Below are 25,561 nucleotides of genomic sequence, written 5' to 3' on the forward strand. Positions count from 1 at the left end.
ATGAATAATCTAGCTGATCTACCTCTAGTGAAGTTTTTTTTAATCCAGCTGACCTTCACTATATAATCATTGTGACTAGTCTAGATGGCCAGAGATGTAACAATCATTATTAATGATCTGGCTAACCATCACATATTAATAATCCTACTGATGGTCACAACAGCAATAATCAATAGCTGTCCATAGGGGTAATTAAGACTGTTAAGAAAACAACACACCATCATATTTGTAGCAGTAATTGTCTGTGGAAGTAATGGTTACTTATTAATAACCCCCTGACCATGTGCAATGATCATTATAAACAATCATAAAGGTCATGGATGTAACACTATTTATTAATGATCCATAGATATAATGATAAATATGAATGATCCAGCTGGCCAGAACCTCACTTGGACCAAGATCAAATCTTCCTCTAAATCTATCCTCAGTTTTGCCATCATGTTATTATGCTGCATGTGATACAACCATAAAAATCACCATTGTTAATGATAATTGGTATGTCTGTGGTTCCAGAAATAATCTGGTCCTATCAATTCCAGTATATCACTATAATAATTGGCCAGTCATGTTTTATGTTTTTGATTGATCACTGATCACAATCATAATATGTATCTAGGGGTTGTCAATAATAATAATAATATTTCATGTTGAGGCATGTTTAATACAATGGTGACCTATGTTTAATATAATGGTGACAAATACTGTTTACTGCTATATATTATAAGAGTGGAATACATGTTTACTATGGTCCTCATCTGGTATACAAGGATAATACTACATTATAGAAATGAGAATCATTAAGATTCCCCAGAACAATGCATTTTCTGCGATTAATCTTTTTGCTTATGTGACATCCAGTTATTTGGAACACTGTGTTCATAAAAAATATTGGATTCTTTATTGTTTTTAATCAAAACTGCTATGTCTATGGCCAGCTTAACATTAATTTTCTAGGAAAGTGATTATTTCATATTAATATACCTCATCACCACAAAACAGATACATTCACTTTCTCATCTATAGCACTGTGAACCTGCACTGTCATATCCATCCACTTCTCCATCATCCAGATCTCCAGATTATTCCTGAATACCTCTTTGTGGTTGCACATCACATTTTGTTTGTTCTGCAATCAGTATCATATAGTGCTAGCATTCTGATTACAAGTGTGCCACTCTCTGGCTACCTCCTGGTCTGACTCTTAATAAAGGACACATACTAATCCAAGGTCAGCCACATGCTATGGGCCTTCTTCAATTACTGGGACAGAAGCCTCACAGTACCTGTATGTCACGTACAGTAAACTATACAATTATAGCTGCTTAAAGATGTTTATATTTTGTACCAAATAGTTAAAACAAATCCAGGAACTTTGGTTTTATACTGTTCTTTTAGATAAGGTCACTGCCGTTATAACTGTAAAGATCTAAAACAAGAGTAGACGTGATATAAAGCAAGTTTCCTATTAACATTCATTATTATTATTATTATTATTATTATTATTATTATTATTATATTTTTTTGTTATCGTGCTGTAAAACAAAGCTGGACTTACCAGAAATCCAGGTCCAGTCTGTGTATGATCTATAGGCAGGGGAGTAACTACCACTGTAGCAGCCATAGCAGTTGCTCTGGGGCTTGCTGCATCAGGGGGCCCTGCGGCCTGCTCCTGCAATACACTGGGCCCCCTGAGGTGTCATTATTTTCAGCACCAGGTGGCCTCTTGGGTCCTGCAAGCGTCTCTTTAACTGAAAACACTCCTGACCAGTGCTTACAGTTATGGCTACACTTAACGGCTTAGTGGTCAGTCGGGAAGGGGGAGGGGGCCCAATCAAACGTTTGCTATGGGTCCCAGCCATTTCTAGTTACACCCCTACCTATAGGGGGCAGTATACCAGCTTCTCAGGCTCTGTAGAACAGTTTTGTGAACTTTTTCTCAGGTGTGCATATATTTTTGTAATTGTTCCACCTGTCCTTTACCTCTCACTAACCCACCACAGGTCTGCTAGCACATTATAGACAACAGATGAAAAGCATACCTTACAACTTTTGATGCTACCTGGGGACAACTAAGCCCTTTTTCCAACTACTGCACCTGGAAACACCTATAGTATAGACCTATTTCATGGCATACTCTAGAAAAAAAAACAAATGAGAGGCATGGGAAAGGGGTATGGAAGACTGTTACTATGTGTTACAATTAATACTATTATTTTAGATGTTTTGGAACAGTAAAAACACATATTTCAGGTCTGCATACCCTTTAATATAATCAGGTCTAAAATGGCATGCTGAGAAATTTCCTGTGCTTCCTAATGGGATGCAAGCTCCATTTTTCTTTAGAGCTTCAAATACAGTATAAAGAGTTAATTAATAAAATTCTTCCAGCCTGCCTTCACCAACAGCAGGCATTTGCAAAAGATGAATTTATAGATTCATTGAATTTAGTATAGAGCTATCTTCAATAATTTCATCCTATTGGTGACTGCAAGTAGTCAAAATTGTGTAATTTAAATGGATAATGCTGTTAATAAATATTCATTTAGGCCCCCTTCACATTTATTCAGCAATCCCTTTTGGTCTCCCTCCAGCACAGTAGCAAAGCACTGGAGGGAAACTGACATTTGAACTGGTCCCATTTATTTGATTGGGACAGTTCAAACCATTCACACCTTGAATGCGGGATGCCGGATCGCCAGGCACAAAGGATGGAAGCAGGGGCGTAGCTAGGGTTCATGAGGCTCCAAACTGTTCAGGGCCCCATGAATCCTGCACAGCCCCCACCTACATACAGACCTGGTCCAGCATTCCTTCATTTTCACAGCTCCCCAGTGCATGAGTGACATCACACACACCAAGGGACTGCACCAGGCCAGGTCAGTGTGTATATGGGGGGGGGGGGGGCTGTTGTGGCTGGAGATGCAATGCTGCCTCCAGCCACAACAGAGACTGGCAGGGCAGGAAGCCAATGGCACCGCAGCATTTAACTGTGATCGTTCATCATGAACGCTCACAGTTAAAAGGACGGGGGCCTGGGCCCCACAGCAGTGGCAAGGTCTGCCTTTATGGTAGCTATGTCACTGGGAAAAAGAAGGCATCTTGCAGCCTTCTTCCATCCAGTGTATCAACCAAATTGATGGTTAGTCATACAGTGTACAATGAATAATGATGGTTGATAGAACATCTGTTGACAACTTATGCATTTTTGCCTTCAATTGTCATTAAAAGAAGGATGCAGGACTGCTTGATTAATGAGAACTGGGCCTTTCTTATATAAATTAGAGATGAGCGAATTGCCCATCTAAATGAAGCAAGTCAGGGTGCTGAAGTGCTTAAACAAGCCGGTCTCCCTGCTTTTTCTGGCAATCTGTGGTGGTCTGAGCATCCAGACCTTGACTGATCCAAACTTTGAAAATGTCTGACAGAACAATGTGGCCTAGATCAGAGTGGTCTCTATATGTCATTCCAAGGTAGAGAACCAAACCTATAGGTATGCCTGGTGCAGTTTGCTATTACTTTTCTATAAAAGTAGAAGAAAACTTTGGCAAGTCAGTGTCCAACTTGAATTTTTCTATACTAAATAATTTTGCAGGTTTTAGCAGACATAAAATAGTGGTATCGAAAGCCATTCTTTTAAATGAAAATAGGACAGAGAATGTATCAAAGTGATGTCCCTGAATATGTACAGTACCAAGCTGTCTGTAGTTGGGGGAGGGGGGGGGTCAGTGTAAGAAATCATATTTACATAACTGCCTTCCTGAAACATTTTCAATAATATGTAGATTAAGGAATTACTATATAAATAGTCCCATAATAAATAAAGTGTAATCCCAAAGGAAACATATGCTTTACAAAATGGTAAAATATGGGAACATGCCGTTTTTACAATTACACAATGATCTCTAGACGTATGCAAACCTCATTCCGAAGCTTTCCTATATGATTTACTTGCAGTTGTCGGAAAGAAATATATCTGTATAGAGATTTATACACAGAGAAATGCAGTACATTCTGTGGTAATAGAGGAGCAGATGTTGTATGTATAGATGGGTTGTCCAATTTTACACACATAAAGCTTTGTATTCTGTCATATAATGCTGAAGACTGGTCCAAAGTTCATGAAATGCGTTAAACGTTAAGATGTAGTAACAATTCCAGTCACTGTGTACCTGGTCACCACCGGATGGATAGAGCTAGTGAACTATTGTCTTACATTTCCCTTGTTAATTGATGACATTAGTAATGGCATTCCTGGATGTCATCCTGTAGGAGGACTTTTATAAGGGGGTTGTCTTGTGGTGGATGTTATACTACAGCACCTGTAGGTTGCTTTAGGCGCACTGAGTGTAAGTCTAGTCAGTCTTCAAGGGTTTGCCAGAGGATTCTAAACGAGGCTGAGAAAAAACTAAAGCATTTGTACTTTAGCATGTGGCAGGTTCAGCCATTAATTTAAGGTGTATGGGGCTCTCCTAGCCCCCCACCGACAGGTTATGTATTGGGAGACACAAGCCACAGTGAGAGCTTTCTTGCTGTGGCTTACCCCTTTCATAGAGAACACAGGAACACTTGGGTGTGTAGAATGTTCCTGTGTATGAGGAGGACAAATGGGAGACATAGCCGACAGACCGTCAGTTATTGAAGGCTTATTGCCAGCTTAAAGGGACACTGTCACCCCCTTTTTGCATTCTGACTCCTCTGCACAGGTGACGTCATTGGCACGTAGGCCACGCCCCCTCACCGACAATTGGAACAGACTGGCCTAAAGGTCTAGGCCCCATACCAATGGGTGTCAAGGGACGGGGCCTATGCGCTGATGATGTCACTGAGGGTGGGGCCTATGGTAGCGCTATGAGTCGGGCTAAGTGGAGCTGTTGCCGTGAAGCCCGCCTACTTAGCACAATCCGCTGATGATAAAACAACACTTTTTACTTGAACAAGCACCATGATGAATGATGTAAAATAAGGTGTAAAAACTGCTAAATTTACCCTTTACACCTGTGTAGAGGAGTCAGAATCAAAAAGGGGGGTGACAGTGTCACTTTAAGAGTACGGCCAACCCATGTAACCGAGAGCAACCCATGTAGTTTGGTGTAAGTGTGCTTCTTACAGTTACAGTAGCCATCAAGTGTGTTGTGCCTTGGTGTAAGGAAAGTAAAAGACTTGTTAAACCTAAAGTGTCTGACATTCCAACAAAGTCCCTCCTACTTACAAATAACCAAGAAGGTTTATATGATAAATATAATTTACAGAACCCTACACCCTCACGCTGTCAGGTTTAAGATTCCAGTAATGGGTTAATTGGGATCGCTGCTTTAGCGCATATAGATTGTTATATAGATTTGAATGAGGTACGTTTTTCCTTTCACCAAGACACAGCAGACTTTTTTTTTATTGTTTGCAACATAATTCGGCTTTGTAATTTTTATTCAGTCACATTGCCCCTGAACAGCAATAATTTTCATTAGTTCATCCCTTCAAAGGCGTTGTCTTCTGTGCAGCCCGTGGCCTTATTGCAACCTCTGCAGGAACATAACTGTATTTTCTTCTCCCTCTTACATCATAAGTTAATTAAAGCACCAGCCTCATGTAGTTTTACATAAAGTGATTCATTACATGGATGGGCTTTTGTCTAAATGATGGAAACAGGAAGGATTAAAGCTGGCATATCAAATGGCAGATACAGGAACAGAGGTCATTATCATATGACCAAGGTCATTCCCAAGTTGAATGAAAACCCTCTCAGTTTCTTTAATTCCTGCCTGCGCCTTACATTTCTACTGCTATTAGTATGGAATGCTTTATGATTCGAGTATACATTCTTAGGCTCAGCTCCAATCGGATGTTAATACAAAGTTTAAATACATAGTTTACAAAGGAGATGAAGTCTTCTAAATATTTATACACATCCTGAAAAGCAAAGCCTATTCAATTGTAACCTAACCCTTCCATACTGGATAACACTTTCATTATTTCTGTATTAATGTCGGTGCTGAATTGTTTCATTCTATATTGAAATAGTGCTGGAATGTAAATAATGCCCTTTTGTATTATTAACTAAGCTCTCTCCTTTTTCTGATACAGCTTAGTGGAGGAGTGGCGGGACATAGGGTAATTAAAGTGTTAACCTCTACACCTTCGTGTATCTGCCAAAGATTTGAAGCCAAAGCCAGGAATAGACTATAAACAGAGATCAGGTCATAAAGGAAAGCCTGAGATTTCTCCTCTTTTCAAATCCATTCCTGGCTTTGGCTTCAAATCTTTGGCAGATAATCTGTCAGATAATCTTTCTTTGTAAATGGACCCATAGACAACACTATCTCTCTGCTAGACATCCTCTGTTCTCCAAGATCATTAACGTACATTATGGAAAAATCTGGAGGTATACCCAAATCTGGAATACTGCATATGATTGCGGGAATGATTTTATGCTGGGGTCTGTCCTACCAGGCTTTATGGCAATACGACTTGCGCTATTTAATCTGTTGTAGAATGACAATATAAAGAGAACACTTTCTACTACAACACTAGTGCCACAAAACACTAGTGCCATGCTAGTGCCACAGTGACATGCAGATACCTAGAAAATTAACTGGACATGACTTGCTGGGAATCTGTCAGCACCCACACCCAACCCGAGGTGCTGACAGTGTGCTGACCCTAGGTGCTGACAGTAAGTGGCAGCTCACTACTTAGCAGGTTACCTTTGCCTTCGGTGGAAGGGATGTTGCACAGTTTCATTTCCTGCACTGTAATCAAAAGTCAAAAAGGAGTTGGGCCTTACCACTCCGTCCTCAGTGAGTATTCAGTGGCTGCCAACTTCCTCATAAGCTCACTCCATCTTCCATTCTTGTGCTGCTTCTGTCAAGGGCCGCGCATGCTGTTCAGACAATTCACACATGCGCTGGTAAGATAACAGGCTGCGCGCTTCCTGTCTTTGCTGTTTGCGCTAAGTGTCTCAACTGAGAATATTAGCTTCAGTCTCTCAGCCCACATACACCGCTCCTCTGATGTATGGCACCTGCGCAAATGCCAAAGACTGGAAGCGAGCGGTAATCTCACCAGCACATGCACACATTGTCTGGACAGCGTGCACAGCCCTTGACGGTAGCAGAGCAAGGCTATGTTCACACTACGTATGAGACCGGCCGTTCCGTGACCCAGCTGGAACCATGACCCATCTCTGCACAGTTGATCTTTCCGGCCACAGGGTTCTGATGCGGTCACATCAGCGCGCGTCCACATCAGAACTTTTCATAGCACACAATGAAGCAAGCGGCCGGAGCCATTTGCTTCATTGTGTGAACTGAGGGGATGTCCTACGTCCGCAATTCATTGAATTGTGGCCGCAAAAAAACTGACATGTCAGTTATTTGCGGGTCTGCATGGGATCCCGGCTGGATGTGTATACGATGTGTATACATTCTGGCCGGGATCCCATAGAAATGTAGGCAATGTTCCACACTGCGTAAAGTACAGCCATTGTTGCCGACCCAACAACGACCGTACTTTTACGTAGTGTGAACATAGCTCAAAAATGGAAGATAGCGCGAGTAAGGTAAACTTGTGAAGATAACTAATGAGCTTCCACTTAATGCATACTGTCAGCACCTTGGGTCGGGTTCAGGTGCTGACAAATTCCCTTGTGTAGAAAACCTGTGACTAATCCACGACATAAATTGACATGTCGCAGATTTTAAAATCCAGAAGGAAGGTAAATTCCAGCCACAAAAAAATGTCCTGTGTGCATATCTACTTGGAGGGTACTGTAATCTGCTTGGATTTGCCTCATGAATTTCTCTGTAGAAATCTGCCGAAAATTTGTCAAGGGTGCATTATATGTTTCTTTATTTAGAATGCCACAATGGCCATAACAGAGCTTTACAATGAACACTAGAACAAGTATTTCTGCTAATTAAAGGGGTTATCCATGGTTATAAAAAGCACAATATTTTTCTTGCATAAGCAGCGCCCCTGTACCGGGATGTGTGAGGTATTGCAATTCATCTCCATTCCCTTCAATGGAACAAAGCTGCAAACCCACACCTAAACTGAGTACTAGGCTGTTGCTGTTTCTGAAGGAAAGTAGCCATGTTTTTTTATTAAAAAAAAGCCTGGAGAACTCCTTTAATCTTTACATAAGCTGTTAACAAGAAAAAACAGGCTTTTAAGTTTTACTGTAAGAATCAAACGTTAAAATTTCTGTACCATAAAAAAACAAAATTTTTGCGTCTCATTTATACCATATCCAAATAAGAATTGAAACAACCCAGCATGATTATAGTATAAATGAAACAGCCTGGCAAAGAAGCGGTTACACTCCTGGTTGCTTAGCACCACGTTAATATAGATGTGACCCTGTCTCTCTTAATCCTCTGGTTACCACTGATGATGTTCCCTGCTACGACAGACATGCACGGATCTGTTGTTCTGGTGTTCAGCCTACACCACGGGGCTACTGAGCTACCTGTCTTTCTAGCTCCACATCACTGTGACAGACAGAAGCACACAGGCTCCTGTATCTGAGAACATGTCTCCAATTGAAGTGAAAGGCCCTGTTCACATCACATCTAAGCTCTCTGGTAAGTATACAGTATATGGTTATACAGCAAAAAAAAGTCTTCAAACATATTACTTTACTTTTCACAATGTTTGATCTCCTTTAGATCAGCACATGCTATGCTATCCTTTTCTATTATGTTATTTCAACCTCATTTAAACATTTTTTTGTTTGTTTGATTTTTCACATTATAGTCCATGGATGACACTGTATGCAGGTGTAACGCATTTTAAATTTCTTTTTTGGTAGAAGAGAGAATAGAAAATGTTAGTTCTCTCATAGCAGCCCACCGCTCTGACCCATCTTTCTTCTCTGGTGCCCAAAATAAATGGCCAATAGCTAGAGAGAGAAAGATGAAAAACATATACATGTGGTATCCCACAACGGGTGTTAATAGTTTATACACCCCGCGCAAAAGCCTGTACTCTAAGTAAAAGTGGTAATGAAGTTGTATCTAATTTTTGCCACTAGATGTTGCTAGTATGTATATCTTGTGTCCAAGTATTGCACAGCTGCAGTACTCAAGGGGTTATTGTTGTTTGTGATTTGTGCACCAATGAGAGCTCTTTTCTCTTCTCCACCTATCTCTGTTCTCCTTCTTCTTTTGCACTCTCTTCCTCACTCACAGGAGGTATTACATACCCTGTAGGAAGTTGTCACATGGGGAGAGGAAGTGTAGACACACACTAGTTAGTCTTTCCCTGGTTTTCATAGAGGCAAGACGCACAAACCAGAGTCTCCTGCAGAGTTTGTCCAGGAGCCTGGCTCTGCCAGATTCCCTCGCTGGGACAAGTCCAGTGTAGTCTAGTCTGGAGTGAGGTGGTGGACAGACACAAGGGAAGCACAGACACTAGTTTCTTAAAAGCAGAGATCATCCTAGTCCATGCCATGAACATATCTAAAGGTGCAGGACAGTATGCTGAAGTGGAAGGAACTGATCCGGATAGAGCAAAGTTACTCCAAGCCTACGTACTTCAGGAAAACCTGACCACTCTGCTCAACTCAAGTAACAAGGTCTGGGGCTTGTGTCACCCTAGGAGGATGGGTCACCCAACACTGCAGGGCAATAGCTGGTATCAAGACAGAAGTCAAAACACGGGCACAAGTATTCTCTCTCTACTCTCAAGTATTTTACTTCTTCTACTAAGTTCCGGCAAAGCATGCTACTACTTGGGTTCGGACTCTCACATCCTACTTCTCTCTGCTCCTCTGTACTCACTCTACTTCTCATCACAGATCCTGTTAGTCAAGTCAAAAGTCTATTGTCCAGTCACAGGTCCATTGTCTACTATTGTATTAAGTATTCTTGAAGTAAAAAAGATTTTATTTATGGTAACAGGACTCAGTGATTATTACTCTAACACCGACACAGTGATTACATCATCCTTCGGTCATCTCCCCTTTCTGTGGGTGGCGGTACAAATAGTCCGGGTGGGTCGAAACTCCACTCCTGACCACCATGATAAGCGCCCAAGAGACTCCCTCACAGCCTGGCAGGTCACCGATTACAGGGGAAAGGGTATAGCCAGCCTCCCTAACCTAAAAGCAGGTGTGCCTTCATACCTGTGGGCCCAACTGGCACTGGCATCACGACAACCTACCATCTGGCTGAGCTACACTCCAACCAACCACCACAGTAGTGGCATGACACAGTATCATCTGGCAAGTGACCGGTCGAACACCATAGTGGTGCACCACATATACAAAATATATACAAACATACTTTATACATAAAAGATTTTAATGCATACGACAGAAACATAGAAGGCAGCATAAAATGGTATGCTGTTGTCTAGTTCTTAGTGTATATATTAAATGTTTAGGCCTAATAGACTTGTGAAATTGTGATGGGGACTTGTAGACTTGTGAAATGTGATGGGGACATGACTGAAGACAGGCAGCCTTCAGAGACAAAAATTCTGAAGTTATCTTTAGGAGGTCCAGAGACAATAAAATAATAAAAAATGGTTACATTATTCCAGGTAACTGTTCAGCTACATAGGTGGGTGCTTAGGTAGGTGCAAACCACATGTTGTATAGGGTATAATATAGTCACTTGTAACTCATATAAGGGACTTTATTGCATCCTCCTGGACAAGCTAATTAGGAACTTGCTATGAACAGCAACTAATGGGTTTCTCACAGTAAAGGTGCGTTTACACAAAACGATAATTGGCCCGATCGTACGATTAACGATGTCGGAGTAACGATTTTTTTTTTCATAACGATCAGCGTTTAGACGGCACGATATATCGTACGGAAAATCGTTTTGCGATCGTTTTGCGATCGCTTAAGCCTATCTCACACATTGGTTAAATCGGCGAACGACTGTTTACACGGAACGATCTGCGAATTTTTTGCGAACAACGAACGACGATTTGATAACATGCTGAAAGATCAAAATGAACTATTTCTCGTTCGTCGTTTGATCGTTCACTGCGTTTACAGGTACGATTATCATTCGATCGTTATCGCGCAAATTCGCACGATAATCGTTACGTGTAAACGCACCTTAATTCTCTAGTCATGGAATAGGTAAATGTATCACTGTTTATGGTCATAGTTGCTATATATCATTTACCGTGACTGACATAGGTGGAGTATTATTGTAGTATTGAAATAAACTAGCCACGGTGTCCTCACTGTTAGCACATCTGTCTAGCTTAATGTTAGCCAAGGCAAAACAGGTTATAAGCTAGGACACTGTGACTACTTACAACTGCATCACCACCCAGAGAACTATTGGTGGTTGTACATAGTGGCCTTATAGCTTTTTTTTCTTGCTATGAGTAAAAAAAAAGGAAGAAAGAAAAGGCTAAAATGCTATTTACCAGCACTAAGCTACATGTCAGCCATCTACTGTATGACCAAAATGTTCCCTTTAAATCTCTGGAGTAATATAGAAATCATGACAAAGGTTTCAGCATACATACTGAGAGGGAGAGAACATTCAGTGTGTAGATGATTACAGTAGCCGGATTAATCATGTTGTACAAATAAATATTACACTCTATGTAGTGCCACTTGGTGGACAGCTGTGGTATTGCAGTTGTTTTTGTTTCCCATGTATCTACTTCTATCATGCAGGAAAAATATGTAGGTTATTTGGAATCGCTTTTATACAGTATTGTTGTATTATTATTCTGTAGTGATTGAGGAGATTGTAATTACTTGATGTGTTTTATTTTTTGTTGCAGAACGGCCGCTGTCATACACTGTGTGAACCCAGCCTAACTCTGTATAACATTACAATAAGTACAAAATGAATCAATAATGTTCCTAAACCAGTTATTTATGCAGCCAGGGAAAGGACTGAGGGACTGAGCAGCGTATAGTCACTTTAAGTAAAATTGCCTCCTCAGCCGTGCTTTAACAGCAACTAGGGGGTGCCTCACAGTTGGAGAAGCACTGCTCTAGGTTATAAGATATTACCACTTTTACCTTGAACACCCTTTCCAAATGCTTTAGGCTGGGGCTACACTGTGACTTTTTGTAGCACCACTTATTGATTTTAACCCTTTCCCAGGCCCCCGATTTTTGATAGTTGGCTTATGTTTTCTTCCTCCTCACCTTGTAAAACTCATAAATTCATAATTTTACCATAGAATATATTATGTCAGGAAAATGTCAGGAAAATATTTATTAGATAAACAAATATTAATGATTACAATATTTTTTTTCTGAAGCTGACTTGGTAACCTTTTCTAAATGGCGGTATAAATCCAACGATACCAAACATGGTATAGATATAGAGATCACAAGCTTTTATATTTATCATGATTCTTACTGGGGTCTAATATTATTTTATTGGTCAGCCAGGTCATCAATATGTGTCTATTCAAGAAAAAAGCACTAAGATGTGGAAACAATAGAGAGACTGAGTACAGTTTCTGCTATTTTAATAAAGGAGTCATGTTTAATTTGGAAAAGCCATCCATTCATCATCTTCTCTTCAGCACCATGTACCATGCTTTTTGATCCCAGCATGTTTTCCTGATAGTATTTTATTTTTAGCAATGTTGCCCCAGACATGCATTGTCTCCTACAACTCTAGTTCTAGAGTTAAAATTACCACGTTATGGTCTATTCAGCTGAAAACGTATCTCAAATAATAGTCAGTATCCATTCTTAGATGTTTCATCACTTACAGAAAGGAACAGAATCCTGGCATCTCCTGTTACACTCCCAAGAATGTCTGAAAGATTTCATTTCAGTAAATGGATGATATCAGTTCTTTGTATTTCATGCTATATTGTATTTTATACTCCTACAGAGGACATTTTATTTTCTCTAAATAAATAAATAATGTACTATAGAAGGTGGCTTGATCTGTAGAATAACATTTTCTTTTACACCATGTGGAAAGCTGGGTGTATACCTGAGAAATACTTGGTACCAAGATAAACCTTGGATTACGAGCATAATTCATTCCATGGCCGCGCTTGTAATCCAAATCCCTCAAACCAAAGCACATTTTCCCATAAGGAATTATTGAAATGCAGACCATTTGTTCCACACCCCAATAATAATGATTTTTTATTCTGAATAACAGGTAAAACAAACATTTAGAAAGCTGGATATGTCATATTATAAGTTACTGTAGAGCATAGCCATCCAACATGTGGAGTATAATGTATAGTAAGTGCATAAGAATAAAAAAAAACAGCAGCAGTTTGTAGATACAGAATGGAGGTGCAGGAGCGTAGTACAACAGGGTAGGATAGAGAAGCAAGGCTGCTGTCAGAGGTCTGTGTGGTCACATGATCACAATGGGGAAGGGGTGTGTGTTCAGCATGGACCTATCAGTAAGTGAGAATCACAGAGCTGTGCAGGAGGACAGTGACAGAAACTTTTCTATACAGCAGTGTGTGTATAGCTGAGTGTAAGTGGAGGCACATTATAGCAGGAATGGAGAGGATGTAAAACACAAGGGCTGACAGAGACTGCAGGGAGCATGAGGGAATGAGCAGGGCATAAGCGGTCTCAGTATAGGAACACTCTATGACCGGAGAGAGAGGGGTTACAGCTGTGGAGAGAATACCTTCACAGTCTTGTCCCCTGATGTAAGCCCCAGCCTGAAGTGGATCTGCCATGATTTGAAAGGTGAGGGAGACATCCTGGGTAAGAGTACAAGGCTGTAGACCTGTACTGTGAGCTCTTAAACCAAGGCGATGCTCTTAAACCAAGTTACAATTTTGAAAAACTATGAGCTCTTCTTGCAAAACGCTCTCAATCTAAGTTACTCTTAAACCAAGGTACCACTGTACTAAGTCAGCAAGCCATCAGAGCAGTATAAGCCTTACAGGGTCATACATAAAACAAACCTGTGTTTTATTATTAATAATAATAATAATACTTTTATTTGTATAGCGCACAACATATCTATATCATCAATAGGCAAAATAGCTTTCACGCTGCTAAGGAGAAAAATAGATGGGGCCTTTCCTGTGCTTTTCTCACAAAATTCAGCTACTGTTCCCCCCCCCCCCCCCCCCCCCCCCCAACCTGACAGGAGCCTTGTAGTGCAAGACTCCCCTCTTCCAGGTTTTGCTGTCCTGCTCTCTGGTGAGTCTGTCCATAAGGTGGCCAACATGGAGGAGCATGTGACCATGCCCTGCCCCCAGTGTCCTCCTTTGGAATTTACAGGTTAGTTGGTGGAGACTGAGGGGCGGGGCATGTCACATGCTCCTCAATGAAGGCCATCTTATGGACAGACTCACCACAGAGCAGGGCAGCACAGCCTGGAGAAGAGTAATCTTAATTTAGCTCTATGAGGTACACAGGATGCTGCTTTCAGTAAGTGCTGAGAGTTAATTAATACTGTACACTGAACTTTTTTACTATAAAGTAGTCTAGCCCTTTAACCCCTTCCCCCAATATGACGTCCAGGGACGTCATGAAAAGCAGTGGCAGAATGCATCATGACGTCCCTGGACGTCATGCTTTCCCTGCCTCCCCCCTCTGTCCCTAGGTGAGATCGGGCAGCAGGAGGAGGCTGTGTCACACAGCCTCCTCCTGCTGCCACTGCCCGGAGGGGAGCCGCGCTCCCCCCCGGGCAGTTAACCCCATAAACGCCGCGGTCAATGCGACCGCAGCGTCTATGGGGAGATTCAGTGTCCCACGCCGATAGGGCGGCGGGGGGAGGCTGCAGAACGCTGCCTCCCCCCACCGCCACTCAATCTGTGTCCCCTGGCCCCCTCCCCTCGTCCCCCGATACCGGCGGATCGCCGCTACTACCGCTTTAGCGGCGATCCTCCGGTACCGGGCATTACCGGCGCCGCCGATAGCTTTCATCTCCCCCCACCGTGGAGAGATGAAAAATGTCCCCTCAGACCCCAGATCAGCCCCCCGATCACCCTACCCGGGCGGCCATCAGATCCAAGATGGCCGCCCCCATCCCTGCGAACAAACGATGTTTGTTCGCAGGGATGGAAATTAATTAGTGATCAAAGCCCCATGCTCTCCGCCACCGGAGGTAGCGGAGAGCATGGGGCAGTGATCGGGGACCCCCCTGTGTGGTCCCGGAGCAGGCGATCGGCGGTATATACTATATACCGCCGATCGCCTGTTCCCAGTGCTGATCAGCACTTTTTTATCCCCTGTCACCATAAATCATTGGTGACAGGGGATAAAAAGTTTCACCGTGCCCCCCCCCCAAGTCGCCCCCCCACCCCCCCAGTCACCCCCATCCCCCAGTCACCCCCCCTTCCCCACATACGTTACCTGATCCACGGAGCTCCGTCCTCCTCGACGTCCAGGCTGATTCTGAAGTGCGCATGCGCTCCAGAATCAGTTATCTCAGAAAATTTAAAGTGACAGAGACCAATTTGGTCTCTGTCACTGAACTATGATTACTGTGATAGAAAATATCACAGTAATCATAGTAATACAGTGAAAATTAATGTATAAAGTACAAAAAGTGAAAAACATACAAAAAAATAAAACACACACTTTTTATTATAGTAATAATTGCAGTTTACTCCCAGATTACCCCTAGCCCCCCCAAATTACCCGTAACCACCGCAGGTTGCCCATATCCGCCCCAGATTGCCCGTATCTGCCCCAGATTGCACGTAATCACCGCACATTGCCCATAACCACCGCACGTTGCCACTAACCACCGCACGTTGCCCATAACCACTGCACGTTGCCACTAACCACCGCACGTTGCCACTAACCACCGCACGTTGCTACTAACCACCGCACGTTGCCACTAACCACCGCACGTTGCCACTAACCACCGCACGTTGCCCATAACCACCGCACGTTGCCTATAACCACCACACATTGCCCATAACCACCGCACGTTGCCCATAACCACCGCACGTTGCCTATAACCACCACACATTGCCTATAACCACCGCACGTTGCCCATAACCACCGCACGTTGCCCATAACCACCGCACGTTGCCCATAACCACCACACGTTGCCTGTAACCACCCCAAATTGCCAGTGAGCCCCTCCAGATGGTCCGTAATCAGCCCCGATTGCCCGTAACCCCCCCATATTGCACGTAACCACTGCACGTTGCCTCTAACTCACACACATTGCCAGTGACCCCCTCCAGATTGCCCGTAACCACACCAGATTGCCGTAACCACCCACAATTACATGTACCCACCCCTGATTACCTATAAGCACTTCAGTTTATCCGTAACCACCCCAGATTGTCTGTAACCACCCCATGTTGCCCGTAACCACCGCAGATTGTCTGTAACCACCCCATGTTGCCCATAACCACCGCAGATTGTCTGTAACCACCCCATGTTGCCCGTAACCACCCCAGATTGTCTGTAACCACCCCATGTTGCCCGTAACCACCGCAGATTGTCTGTAACCACCTCATGTTGCCCATAACCACCGCAGATTATCTGTAACCCCCCCAGGTTGCCCCTAATCACATGTAATTCCCCCCAGATTGCCTCTAACCACCGCACGTTGCCTCTGACCACCGCACGTTGCCTCTGACCACCGCACGTTGCCCCCGACCACCGCACGTTGCCCCCGACCACCGCACGTTGCCCCCAACCACCGCACTTTGCCTCCGACCACCGCACGTTGCCCCCGACCACCGCACGTTACAGGTTTCCATCCCAGATTACCTATAAGCACTTCAGTTTATCCGTAACCACCCCACGTTGCCCGTTACCACCCCACGTTGCCCGTTACCACCCCACGTTGCCCGTTACCACCCCACGTTGCCCGTAACCACCGCAGGTTGCCCGTACCACTGCAGGTTGCCCATAACCACCCCAGATTATCCGTAACCACCCCACATTAGGTGTAATCTCATTTTTTTATTGTATTTTAGTAACTGCGCTATTCTAATAACCATTACTAGCTGCGGTTTTGCTCCAGCAAATTGGCGCTCCCTTCCTTCTGAGCCCTGCTGTGTGCCCATACAGTGGTTTATGCCCACATATGGGGTACCGTTGTACTCAGGAGAACCTGCGTTACAGATTTTGGGGTACATTTTTTCTCCCATTCCTCGTGAAATTGAGAAATTTTAAACTAAACGAACATATATTGGAAAAATTCGAGTTTTTCATTTTTACTGTCTTATTTTGAATACTTTCCTCTAATACCTGTGGGGTCAAACCGCTCACTGCACCCCAAGATGAATTCTTTGAGGGGTGTACTTTCCTAAATGGGGTGACTTTTGGGGGGGTTCTCTTCTGCTGACACTACAGGGACACTGCAAACGCACCTGGCGCTCAGAAACTTCTTCGGAAAAATCTGCACTAAAAATGCTAATTGGCGCTCCTTCCCTTCTGAGCCCTCCTGTGTGCCCATACAGTGGTTTATGCCCACATATGGGGTACTGTTGTACTTTGGAGAACCTGCGTTACAAATTTTGGGGTGCGGATTCTCTCATGTTCCTTGTGAAATTGAGAAATTTTAAACTAAACGAACATATTATTGGAAAAATTCGAGTTTTTCATTTTTACTGTCTAATTTTAAATACTTTGCTCTAATACCTGTGGGGTCAAAATGGTCACCACACCGCAAGATGAATTCTTTGAGGGGTGTACTTTCCAAAATGGGGTGACTTTTGGGGGGGTTCTTTTCTACGGACACTACAGGGGCGCTGCAAACGCACCTGGTGCTCAGAAACTTCTTCAGCAAAATCTGCACTGAAAATGCTAATTGGCGCTCCTTCCCTTCTGAGCCCCGCTGTGTGCCCATACAGTGGTTTATGCCCACATATGGGGTACCGTTGTATTCAGGAGAACCTGCGTTACAATTTTTGGGGTACTTTTTTTCTCTTTTTCCTTGTGAAATTGAGAAATTTCAAACTAAACGAACATATTATTGGAAAAATTCGTGTTTTTCATTTTTACTGTCTAATTTTGAATACTTTCCTCTAATGCATGTGGGGTCAAAATGCTCATCCTACCCCAAGATGAATTCTTTGAGGGGTGTACTTTCGAAAATGGAGTGACTTTTGGGGGGATTCTATTCTGCTGACACTACAGGGGCACTGCAAACGCACCTGGCGCTCAAACTTTTTCAGAGAAATCTGCATTAAAAAAGCTAATTGGCGCTCCTTCCCTTCTGAGCCCGGCTGTGTGCCCATACAGTGGTTTACGCCCACATATGGGGTACCGTTGTACTCAAGAGAACCTGTGTTACAAATTTTGGGGTGCAGATTCTCATGTTCCTTTTGGAAAGGAGAAACTTTAATCTAAACATATATATTATTGGAAAATTAAAATTTTTGAATTTTTTTTGAAGGCCTAATTGTGAATACTTTCCTCCAGCCCCTGTAGGGTTAAAATGCTCATTATACCCCTAGATTAATTCTTTAAGGTGTCTAGTTTCCAAAATGGGGTCACTTATGGGGGTTTCCAGTATACAAGCCTCCTAAATCAACTTAAAAAAAGAACTGGTCCCTAAAAATAATCAGTTTTGGAAACTTTCACAAAATGTGATAATTTGCTAATAAATTTCTAATCCCCATAACAGCCTAAAAAAGTAAAATATGTTTCCCAAATTATGCCAGAATAAAGAGGACATATTGGTAATGTGATTTAGTAACTAATTTATGTGCTATGACTTCCTTTTTTAGAAGCAGAGAATTTCAGAATTTCATAAAATGCTAAATTTTCAAATTTTTCATGATATTTTGATGTTTTTCACAAAAAACACACAAAGTAATGACCAAATTTTGCCACTAATATAAAGTGCCATATGTGACGAAAAAACAATCTCAGAATCGCTAGCATACGTTAAAGCATCACTGAGCTATAAGCGCATAAAGTGAGACAGGTCAGATTTTGAAAAATGAGCCTGGTCATTAAAGAGAACCAATCACCTGATATTAACTGTCCCTATAATAAAAGATTCTCTCTCCCTAAGTCTATTCCTGAAGATTCAGACTGCCTGTGCAGTCTGTATCTTATGTTTTTATCTAATCCTGTATAGCGGAGAAGTAAGGCTGGGGGCGGCCATCTTGATGACGTCAGTGGTGCGTTCCAGTGCTGGAACGCAAGGGACGTAATCAAGATGGCGCCCGGCTTTACTGCACCGCTACAGAGGACTGGGTAAAGTATAAGATACAGACTGCACAGGCAGTCTGTATCTTCATGAAGTTTATTTCTGAAGATACAGACTGCCTTTTGCAGTCTGTATTTTATACTTTACCCACTCCTCTGTAGCGGTGCAGGAAAGCCGGGCGCCATCTTGATTACGTCCCTTGCGTTCCAGCGCTGGAACGCACCACTGTGACATCATCAAGATGGCCGCGGCCCCTGCCTTACTGCTCCCAGCCTTACTGCTCCGGTATACATGATTAGGTAAAAGCATAAGATACAGACTGCACAGGCAGTCTGTATCTTCAGGGACAGACTAATAGGCCCAGTTAGGATAGACATACACAGCGATCTCGCGCTGTATAGCGCGGGATCACTGTGTATTTACAGAGCGGCGGCAAAGGCTCATGGGAGCCCTTCCCGCCGCCCGGCATGCCGGGAGCTTCCTGTCGCGCGCCGGCTCTTTTAAAAAGAGCCGGCGCGAGACAGGAAAAGAAAATGTGTATATTGCAAAAATGCGGCCATAAAAGTAATTAATCCTAATTACAAATATTAATAAAATAAGAATTTTAATCTAATTATTGAAAAAAAAAATTTAATTTTCGCCCATGATTGGTTCTCTTTAAGGCCAAAACAGGCTGCGGAGGCAAGGGGTTAATGTTAATGTGAAAAGCACGAATGGTGTTGGTTGAAGGAGCTAATTTGTGGTAAAAAAAAATTGAAAAGTGGAAAATCTTTAAAAGAATGTATATATATTTTTTTTTTTCAATGAAGATCACTTTGATAAATTGAATCAAATGAAATGTCAATTCAGTGATTTTTATGAATACCAGGGGTACCCACCATTGTATGTTGCCAATGTCTGAGCAGAAAAGTAGTTGAAACAGCATCATGTGTCAAGAGGGTCTTTTTGATCTAGTGTTTTGTACAAATAATAAGTATCCTTTATAGTTCTCATTAATCATTCCTCAATTCTTTATAACATTTTGCTTAAGGCAAAAGGTTAGCACCTACTGCTTATGATATTTAACTGTAAATGTGCAGACGCAGTCTACTAAATCCCAAGTATGTAGCGACGCAGCAGTATTTTATATTTGTTTGCTTTCACGGATATCCCTGATGTGATAACACAATGTATTTTATCACCTCAAAATTAACCAGTCTTTTTATCCCCGAGAGCCACTACTGAGACACAATTTGTACATGATCTGCTTGGTATTTTAAGCACTTCAGATGTCAAAAATGACAGCAGTGGAAATAGAACTCAGCAAGAGTGGGATTTAAATCAAATAATAAACTGTGAACAAAAGAATCTCTCAAAACAAAACCATAGGCACATAATATGAACTACTATAGCTTGACTAGAATGGATAGATGGATAGATGATAGATAGATAGATAGATAGATAGATAGAGAGATAGAGAGATAGAGAGATAGATAGATTAGATAGATTTTGGACAGACGTCATTTTAGTGCCAGAACAATAATTTGCATTATTTGTTTCAAAATGCTGTCCATCCAAAAAGATGGCCGTTAAATGGCCAGAAAAAAAGGCTGTTGTGGGAACATAGACTGAGGACATCCAAAAACACACCTGTAAAACAGCCAAACATGATGTTGTGGGAACACAGCCTTATACTTATCTTTCGGTTTGGTAGGTATAGGTCACTTCAGGAACATATCAGGCAGCCATTTTGTTATATAGACAGCCGCTAATAATGATCATGACTGCCGCCTTTTCCTGATATGTTCCAAAAGTGGGAACAAAGCCTTTAAGACCACAACCACACAACATCTTATTTTTGTCTGCCTTCATTTCAATTCCACATATAAGGGCCATTGTTTTAAAATTATGGCCGTTATTTGGGCTCGATATGACGACCATCCAAAAAACTACCATAAAACGGCCAAAAAAATACATTGTGTGGTCGTAGCTTAAATGTCCTGTATATTTAATTTGGTGAATGCTGTATTTTATTGGGCTAAGTTAACACAATATATTTTTTCATTTAATAATGGCTGTTGTTGCAGATGGCATTGACTTGAATTAAATCCAGGCCGGAGTGTATTCACTCTGTATATACTTGCAGTCGCACAAAAAACTGACATGTTAGTTTTGTGTGGCCACTATTCATTGAAGGCTACACCTTAAAGGGGTAATCCGGCGCTGATAAAAAATAAATAAAAATTAATCAATCAAACATAGTTTTTCCATTTTCTGTCAGTCTGTCTCCATTTGAATTTCCTGCTGTTTGCAGGTCCCTGAACCTCCAGTTGGTGGCTTCATTTTTTCTTCTCTTCCTGGTTTGGGCTTTTACTTGTTGCACTTTGTCTTCTGTGATGTCTCTGTAAAACTGTTAGAAGGCTTACAGCTTGTTCAGCCAAACAGAGCTGAGCAACCTGAGCCATCTGACAAAGGGAGGCTGGATTAACAAGTCTTGAACCCGCCTCCCTCTTGATGATTCCATTATCACAATATGGCTTCACAGAGCAGCCTGGGGTCAATAGTCATTAGGTAAGAATGAGTTTACTTCACTTCCTGGTGGGGGGTTGAGGGGGGGAAAGATAGGGAAGAGGCAGAGATAGGTGATTGAAGCATATTACAAAGTTATAGAACTTTGTAATGTTTTCCAATTACTGGGAAAAAGTTTTTCGCTGGAGTACCCCTTTAAGTTTATTTCATAAATTGTATACATTCTAACACACACTATAAAAACTTTTCTAATTTGAAAAACTGTGATTAAAATTAGAGAACACTTTCAGTTACCTGCAAGTTATTGGTGTAAATCTGGCAACTAGTGCTAACTTCCTTAATTATCTGACAAATCCTAAGTAACTGTCTGCCTAACTTTCCAGTTTTCACTTACATTGCAAAAATGGTGTGTCGTTCCAAAGTGACCGAAACCCGCCGGCAGCAGGTGAAGGCCAAAGGGTTGACGTTATCAGCCATAGCAAGAGAAGTTGGTCATTCCAAGTTTGTGATTTCTAGAATATTGCATCTTTACAACATCACAAACTCATTTAAAAGGGTATTCTCCCCGAAATTATTTTTGCATTAATACGTTGCCCACCCCTAGCTTTCCATCTTTCCAATATAAAGTTACTACGGATTCTGCACAGTTTTTCTGTTATCTAGAGGCATTCACCCCCACCGAATGCATAGAATACTCACATCTCAGTCCACTCCGACACGCTCCCTGTTCCTGGCCCTCACCCTCCGAGATGGCATTACGTGTCTTCAGTCTCTTCAATGGGCTGGGTTAGCGCTTCTACCCCAGCACACTGAAGAGTGGGAGGACACTGACAGCTGCCGCTGCTGACCACTGTCTCCCTCTCTGAAAGCAGCCCCCACCACCACACTGTGTAACCCTATTTCCCCCCTGCAACTGACCCGGTGGTGGCCGCCCCCCCCCCCTTGGGCTCACCAAGAGCTGGCCGAGGCACATCCCCCCCCCGGAGTCACCTGCCGCCCCCGTCCCGCGAATCGCCCAGTGCTGGCCACGGTGCCACCCCCCCAGCTGCGCCCCCCCCTCCCCCGGCAACTGACACGGTGCTGCCCACCAGCGGCAGCCCCCCCCCGGCATCCAATGCTGGCCGCGGCACCCTTGTCCACACACCCCCTTCCCCTGCGAGTCACCAGTGGTCCAGAGTTCATTTTAGTGATGAAAGCAAGTTTAATTTATTTGGGTCTGATGGGAAACTTTATGTTTGTCACCAAACTGGGGAAATACTGAACCCAAAGTTTATAAAGAAGTCAGTGAAAGGTGGAGGAGGAAGTGTAACGGTTTTGATAATGTTTTCTGCAGCTAGGGTCAGACTGCTCATACAGCTACATGGCAGAGTGAATGCAAGTGTGAATCAATACACTTCAACAATGTGTAATTCCTTTCTTGCGTTCATCGCTCACTCAGCCAGCAATTTTCATGCAGGACAATGCCCCCTGTCACAAATCAAAACGGTAAAGCAGTTCCTTGAAACTAAAAACATTGAAATAATGAAATGGCAATAGAGTTGATCTATACCCAATAAAAAACTTCTGGAAAATCCCTAGTGACAAAGGTAGGGCCAAGAAACCCACAATAGTCACAGAACTGTGGATGAGACTGGAAGAATAGTGGCCCAAAATCACAGCAGAGAAGTGCCCCCTCATGCCCCCTTTTCCTTCTTTCCTATAGACTATAAAGGTTTAAATCTTTATAGCCAACTATTGTTTGGCTTCCTCCTTTACAGAAAATATATCACAAGGAGGGATTCAATACCTTATTGGCTTGGTAACATGCACAGCAAGCAGCTTGGTCACTGTCAGTGGTGATATTACACATACATGGAGGGCTGATCCGACAGGACGGAGGTAAGTGACTTACCCCCGCCTGTTGGTACAAGTAATCAGGTCCCGATCACTCAGTGACAGGAGCTTGTCCTGTCACTGAGTACCTTAAACAGCGTGATTGCTATAGATGGCGGCATTTAAGGGGTTAATGACTGCAGCTGCCTGCAGCTGCCTGTCATTATGCTGGGCTCCCGGGACACTGATGTTTGCGGTGCTGCTCTCACTGCAGTGGTCCTGCACACATCAAAAGCCCTTCACAGTCAGGAACGTACATACACGTTCCTGCTGCACGGGGTATGTGCAGCAGGGACGTATATATATGTATTGCTGACATGAAGGGGTTAAAGACAAATCACTTCTTAGAAATGAAAATTTGACATTTTAGCCAAATGTATTTGGCATTTGAAGGCAGAGGGGGCATTGTTCTTGACATGGACTGAGGATCCTCAATTTTGGATCCTGGATTTTATCCCCCTACAGTATACCCAACGGGATTCTGCTCATCAGGCTGCGGGTTGCTCCACTGCCTTCTGCTCCTCCCCGAATGTTGGAAAAAGATGGATCCAGTCCTGGAAAACTGGGAGAAGTTTCCCGGGACTGGATTCATCTTTTCCCAGCACCAGGGGAGGAGTGTCATGGAGCAGAGCAGACTTCAAAGCCCGCAGCCAGATTAGTGGAATTCATATAGGAACAAAGCGATCCACTTTGATCCTACTGTAGATTCACTTTATCTCTACCAACAACCAAGAATACAAAATAAATATCAAATTGTTGGTGTTTTGTTGCTGTAACCTCCACCAATTCCTAGAATGGGGGTCCCGAGCCCTCCACTTTCCACATCTATCCACCACTGCAGTGAGTAGCAGTTTGATAGTGGTACTCGAGCAGAGGTGGTCGACATGAACCCTACTGCCCCAGTATAGTTGGTTAAATATTATTGACATCATATCACATAAATGTCAGTAAATGAGATGCCTCAGTTGATCCACAAAGCCTGGGCTGACCTAACATTGCCCGGATGACAGGGTTTTGAGTAGGAAATGTATTATTTTACTATATGGCTATGTTCCTTTGCCTTTGGTTAATGACGGCCACAAATAATGATTAAATGATTATTCACGTCTGTCACTAGCAATAGACTGCTGTCTTCACACTAAAAAGAAAGGCAGCCATCATTTTTACCTAGTGGGAACATAGCCTATAAATGTAGACCATGCTGATGACAAGTAAAGCTGGACACAGAAAAGGTTGCCCTTGAGAACACACATCCATATTAATGCAGTTTATAATGCTGATTTCACAAACAGCAGTTTTTTTTGAAAAAGCCAAAAGTGGATTCAAATGGGATGGGAAATATAAAGGGACGACTTGTACTTGTCATTCCTGTTGGATCCAATTCTGGTTTTGGCACAAAAAAAACTGCCATGTGTAAAACCAGCATCCACCAAGTGTGGGAGTGTGCTTTACATTTACTCATAAAAATACCTGCAGCAATTTTCAGTGTGCCCTTACATTAAATGGTAAATTAGAAAGATCCTCATGCAGAAAATACACGTAAACATAAATGCAGTATATGTTCACACTACATATGTTTTCATAAAAGTACGGCCATTGTTGTAATTGGCAACAATGGCTGTACTTTTCACAAAAATATACCTTGCCTATTCCTCTATGGGATCCCGGTCAGAGCGAATATACATAGTATATGCTCCGGCCAGGATCTCTCGAGGCACTGCAAACAACTGACATGTCAGTTTTCTATTCAGTAAATAGCGGCCTCAGAAAACCATGTCAGTGCACACTGTGGAGCAAGCAGATCCGTCCGCTTGCTCCATAGTGTGCAGTGGAGTGTTCTGTTGCAGGCACGCGTGGATGCGCCCACATCAGAACCCTGTGGCTGAAAAGATCATTCGTCCGGTACTGCAGTACCGGCCGGGATGATCTTTTCAGAGACCGGCCGTTCCGTGACCTGCCTGGGTCACGGAACGGCCGGTCTCTTACGCTGTGTGAACATGGCCTATAACTGTACGAGCAAAGTGAATGTTACACCTCCATATCTCTATATTGTAGTCATTTATCAAATAATACAGGGAAAAAATATTATAATCCTACATATTACCATCATACATAGGGTGAAC

This window comes from Dendropsophus ebraccatus, chromosome 1, assembly GCF_027789765.1.
Source record: "Dendropsophus ebraccatus isolate aDenEbr1 chromosome 1, aDenEbr1.pat, whole genome shotgun sequence".
NCBI classification, from domain to species: Eukaryota; Metazoa; Chordata; class Amphibia; order Anura; family Hylidae; genus Dendropsophus; species Dendropsophus ebraccatus.